Below are 6055 nucleotides of genomic sequence, written 5' to 3'. Positions count from 1 at the left end.
CCGATCTTAGAGTTATCTCCAAAGTCCTCAAAGCTGAGGTATCATTGCTTCACTATCTTTGGGGGAGTCACTCATGATGTCCTCAATCCAAACTTAATAGTGTCATGTGTAATTATAGTAGTAAATCATTCTTCATGGTCCCTTTGCCACCATCACTATGACTAGGCATCCCAAATATATAGGTTTTAGATTAAACTTTAACTTGAAGAGAAACATAAATATTATCATGTGTTTTTTTGTTTTTTGACCAAAAAAGATAAATCCATGTGTATTCCTCGGGAAATCAAGGTTCCTCTCCAAGGGAACCATTTGTATTCTGAAAAAGTCTAGAATCACTAACCCCCTTCTGGCATTGCATCTCTTTCTCCCCTTCTTTCTTTCCACAACCCCCACAACGAGATTCCAAGTTTCAAACAATGATCTCTTTATTCTTTTCTCTTCCTCTCTCTACCTTCTCCCAAAGTGATCTTTCTCTTGACCCCCAATAAATATACTCTTTTCCTAGTACTTCTACGACCCTCCCTCTCCGCTTGGAAGAAATAGCAAAGAATTTGCACAAGCTTTACAAGCTTATGGATGCCATCACTCAGGATCTCTAATCCTTGCCTTGAAATCGAATCTTCACCTCGGTGATTTTCTGTACCTGTTTTGTTGTTTTCAAATTTAAATAAATTTTCAGTTTTGTTGATTATTTGACTGTTGTTCATATATCATTATAAAGACAAATTTTGATTATGTTTAATGAATTTTCCCATCTCAACTTCTCAATTGTCGATTAATTTTGTATTTCCTTATAATTGTTTGGAGATGTGTTATTCCAAACGATAGACATAATAGTCTTTGTGCACTTAGCTGATTGGATTTGATCATCATAGTTGTCCAAGGAACTGTTTCTCTGTTTACAACTTCATTATTAGTTTGTTATGGGATTTTATGTCTTCCTGATCCATTAAATTGGGAAATGAAAAGCATACTATAAGTTGATTTTGGTCTAAATTCAGGAAGTTGTTGTTCTTTCTCCAACATCATTTCATCGCATTGATTGCTTTCTGTACGACACAAGGATGTTAATATGCAAAGCATTTGCTCAAATAGGACTGCAGCCTAATATATACAACCTAGCCCATGGTTGTGAAAACGTACATTCTTCGATATACTATTCTGGTAATGTCTTTGATGTCTTTTACGTGACAACTTTGGTGGATTCTCCTGAATTTTATTTGAGGAGTACCAACTATTAATTCGAAGAGCCAGAGATTTCATTCTTAGTAGTTGATGACGTTTAACCTCATAATTAATGTATGTTGCACTACCACCGCTTACTAACAAGTTATTAATGGTTGTGGTTTGGATCATGTTATAGCTTTTGCAGGTTACTTCATCCCATTGTATTTGGTGAGTAACCAAGAACATTAATGGATATCGTGGGACATAGGCCTCCCAGCTCACTGAAGAAGCTAAAATGGTGAAAAGTACATCATATTTTATGGGTATTAACCAACAAACTGCTTACTAATTGTATGGTTCTTATCGACAAACTACATTGTAGGCTATCAGTGTGGATTTTGTCGTAATATTTTTGTTCTTTTTCCTTGCAACATGAATTTATGTTTCACACAGGAATTATTCCAACCACCCTTTTTTCTCCTGCCCCATTTTCTCAATTATATTATTCTCAATCAATTCTTTCTAGCTGTTTGCAAGTTATCGCAAGGTGCTAGCTATTGGACAAAAGGTATATACAATATACCCTGTTTCTTTGGTTTGATGTTACTTCTGTACTAGAAAAATAATTGAACTAAACTATTTTCATATATTTTCTGAGTTTCACTAGCCTTAAGCCTTATAGGTTAAAATTTGTCTATATTTTGTGGTGAACTTGGCTTTTAAATCTGCATGTTCATGGTAGGAAAAAAGAAAGGGTGGAAGAGGGAGATGAAAATTATCATAGTATAGGCCCCCTTAAGTATATTCACAATTATTGTAATTTACAATAGTTACATTGTTTAACTTGCATATTGTGATATGCTAACATAATAGTGTGGATCATTGCATTAGATCTCCTGAATTTTACTTTGTTTCCTAACATTGACAAGAGACATTGTTTGTTTCAGTGTGTCTGCTATGTGGTCATATCTTCTACTTGTGGACGGTGAAGCTTATAATTAGGAGATATTTTGGTGTGGCATTTTGAGAAAATTTGTACATTCTTGGTTAGGAGAAGAGACGAGGATGACCTACCTCACACCCTTGCTCAATTCTAATAATGGAGATGTTCAATATTAGAAGACATTGGCACTTGAATACTTAATTAATTTGTGGACATGCTTCTTCCATTAGTTCGCTTTCTGGTGATATGAGATGGATGGCTACTGATTTACTATAACACAATGGTATTGATTTGGTCTTTAATGTTTAGGCTGGTGTCAAAGAGATCTGGACATGGATTGATTGCCCTTGCTCCTGTTTAGTGGAATATTTGATCAAAATACATATTAAAACTTTTTTGTTTGTTGCCCCATTCTCACATGGTTCTGGTTAATGGGATCTATGGTCTTCCAAGCATTATAGGTAATATAAGAGTAGAAAGATTTATTTCTAACTAATTGTCAAAGTTATTTCATTATGATTTAATCTTGTAGCTTTCATAAAAAAAAAAAATAAAAAAATAAAAAAGATTTAATCTTGTAGCTATATACTGAAGATGCATTTGGTTCCTTAGATATGTTGCTATTTGATGTAGATATGAGGTCTCCGACTGAGCAATTGTTTTGAAAAATGCATACATGTACATAGAAAATTGAAGTGCAAGTGTTGGTCTTCCAAAAATAGCCAAGCTATATATGCTTGAGATAGAACACTTTGAGAAATAGAAGTGCTAGCTTTTCTTTAGATGAGGCTTAAGTCTAGAGTGAGCGAAGCCCACCCTTGATTAGTTTAAGTTCATGGCTAGTTGACACTTGAATTATCAAAGGTAGCTCAAGCTTTTTGACAGCTATTATATGATCTTGGTTTTGACTCTCTCAATTGTTGGATCGACCCAACAATGGTGATATATTCTTTGTTTTCTAATTTGGATATAGTAATCTTACCTCCCATGAAGATATTCCACCTAAGCATAGTTTGATCCTATATCTAATATTGATGGGGTCCTTTTTCTCCTCATTGCTGATCACTTTGTATCTAATTATATAAGTTCTTCCATATAATTGTATTTGATGTTATAAATTTGTTTCAATAATTGAAAGGGTAATTTTCATCTAGACCCCCTGAGGTTTGGTCCAGGTCACTTTTAGTCTAGCTTTAGTTTCATTTTGCAGATGGCTCCCCTGTGGTTTCAAGAAATGATTAAATAAAGACATGCTTAACATAAATAGTTAGTTTAATAAATTTTATGACAAAAATACCTTTGTATCCTTTGGACTTCTTTAAATACAATCGTTATTTTTATTTTTTTTTCTTGACGAAGGAGTGAATAAACAATAAATTAGTTGGTAGTAAGTAGTATTCCAGCTTGATGAATGAATGCCTCCTGCAATTGGAATTTGGAAAGAAATGAAGACAAACGTGGATGATTTCCATTGCGGATGAGCGGCATGAGCCGTTGGGAGTTGGTTGAGTTTGACATCCCAGAGACACCCATCAAATCAAATCTAGCAGCAAGATAGAAGAAAGAAACCGAGGTGGAGAGAGCAGCAGTAGCAGAAAATAATATGTTGGAAACGCGTAGCGAGAAAAGTAATATATAGCAGATCGATTCTACTTAACGAGAGAGAGACAGGCTAGGCGCCGTGTGAAAGAAGAAGTTCGTTTTCAGTTTTCAGTTAAAGATCAAAACCTGTATTGAAGAAATGATGGATTTAAAGCAGATCATTTGTCTTCCTCCTTCGATTGTGAAGTTGCAGAGTAACTATTATTTGTTTTCAAACTCCACTGATTTTTGAGGAATTAGTTTCATAAAGCTTTTTATTTATTTATTTATTCGGGTAGTATCTAAAAAAAGAAAGGTTAACAATATTATGCCTTAATAATTATATCCAGAAAAAGAAAGGTTAATAATATTATGCCTTAGGTTTTTTTGGACCATAACACAATTTTTCTGATGATAGTCTTTGAAGATATTGATCTCGAAGGAATCTCTCAGATCCCCAAAGCTGATATATTATTGTTCTACTATCTTAAGGGAGATACTCTTGTTATTATTTATCCAAACTTAAGGGTGACATGTTTGACCATAATTGTAAAGCATCATTTTCAGTCCGTTTGCAACCATCATTATGATTAGGCATCACGAATATATAGGTTTTAGATTAAAATTCAACTCAAAGAAATAAAGAAAAAAAAAGTAAAAATTTGTAAATTACCCAAATAAAACAATATATTCGTGGTGAACACGTCACATGCACTTTACTAGTATTTGAAAAATGAAATTAAATGACCACATTTGTTTTTGGAGTTGAGGTTGCGACCACATTTGCTTACGTACACCTTCACTGCATCTTAAGGGGTAGCTTTTACATATATTTTGAATTAAATGTACAATTTTGCCCCTGTGCACAAACACTTGAACGATTGTTCTCACAATACTTTTTCAGAGCTTGAAACGTACCACCCGAATTATGCAATATGGGTTGGTAAGTCCAACTTGTTGACCTCCCTCCAGGAAAGTGCATCTCTAATGGCATCTCCACGTTTTCACCCATCAGGGAAGGGCTTTTCGGAATAGGGCGTATGACCCATGACCCAAGTCCAAGTCATATAGATTTTTTATTCATTAATAAATCATGGCAGAGTCACAAAAGGGTTTAGGCTCGGTTCGTGTCGCACAAATTAATATTATATAGGCCCTTACTATATATAAATGATATAATCAGCTCATCTCAATCCGATGTGGGACTAAATAAAAACCATAGGATAAAAGAGATGATTAAAACATATAAAAATATAAAATAGTATTAAATAAGTTTTAAATAATATTTACAACAGGGATTTTTTGGTAGATAATGCTAAATACCTATAAAAGCATTCGCGATCAATCCTCCACCCATATCGAGTTAATCGGTTTTAGTCTATATTTCGGTTCGTGTATCAATTTTCCACCCATATCGAATTATCCAGTTTAAATGATTTTAGACTTTAACCGGACATATCGAGTTAACCGGTTTAATTGATTTGAGACTTTAATCGGACGGTCGTATGGTCTGGAAGTCGAAAGGTCTTGATTTGATTTTCTTTTTCAGAAAAAACGACCGTTATTCTTCTTCATTCAATTTTGAAGTTTTAAAAATCCGACCGTTACACTTCATTCAATAAAACCATTGGACGCTCCCTCTCCCCAGCCAATTCCTTCTCATCGTTTATCTTCTTCGGTCTTTTCTACCAAATCCCTCAAATCTGCTTCTGTTCTGATGATTTTGCTAACAACAATAGCAATCTCTGCAAACAAGTCGGAACTTAGCATTCTCTGTCAAGACTGTCAAGGATGTCGAGGATAGAGAAGACTTCAGTGAGAGGATCAAAGGATTGAAGTGGAGGATAGAGAAGATGAGAGGATCAAAAGGATTGAAGTCGAGACATCCCATCCTCGACTTCCTTGACGAGTCTTGACAGGAATAATTTTCTTTGGTTTGCAAATCTTTTTATGTTTCTGAGGCTCGACACAGGAAGACTTTGAAGTTGAGTTGCTCACCACAATCCTTGATCGTTATCCTTCCGTTTCGCATATTCGTCTTACTTCCTTCGATTACCATCAATTCACTCATCGTTCTCTCTTCTGTTTGTAAATCGACTATGCGTCCTATAGATTTATCGAGATCTGAGTGCTTCACTCATGTTGGACTGTCTAATTTGGTTATCAATTGAGCTCTTTGGTCTGGCTTGATCTGGGTATAGCGAAGGCCAGGAACTTGGAAAAGTTATGGTTCGTGAGGTGTAAATTGATTTCTGATATGGGGATGGGGATTGGATGTATTGCGGTTTAATGTATTGAGTAATCAGGTAGAAAAAACCTATCCACACCATATCTGTATGTTCCCTGTGTAATAAAGCCTTTTAT

This window comes from Hakea prostrata, chromosome 7 (assembly GCF_041222555.1).
Source record: "Hakea prostrata isolate BN-2017 chromosome 7, UWA_Hpros_2, whole genome shotgun sequence".
Taxonomy (NCBI): domain Eukaryota; kingdom Viridiplantae; phylum Streptophyta; class Magnoliopsida; order Proteales; family Proteaceae; genus Hakea; species Hakea prostrata.
This window is presented reverse-complemented; position numbering follows the sequence as displayed.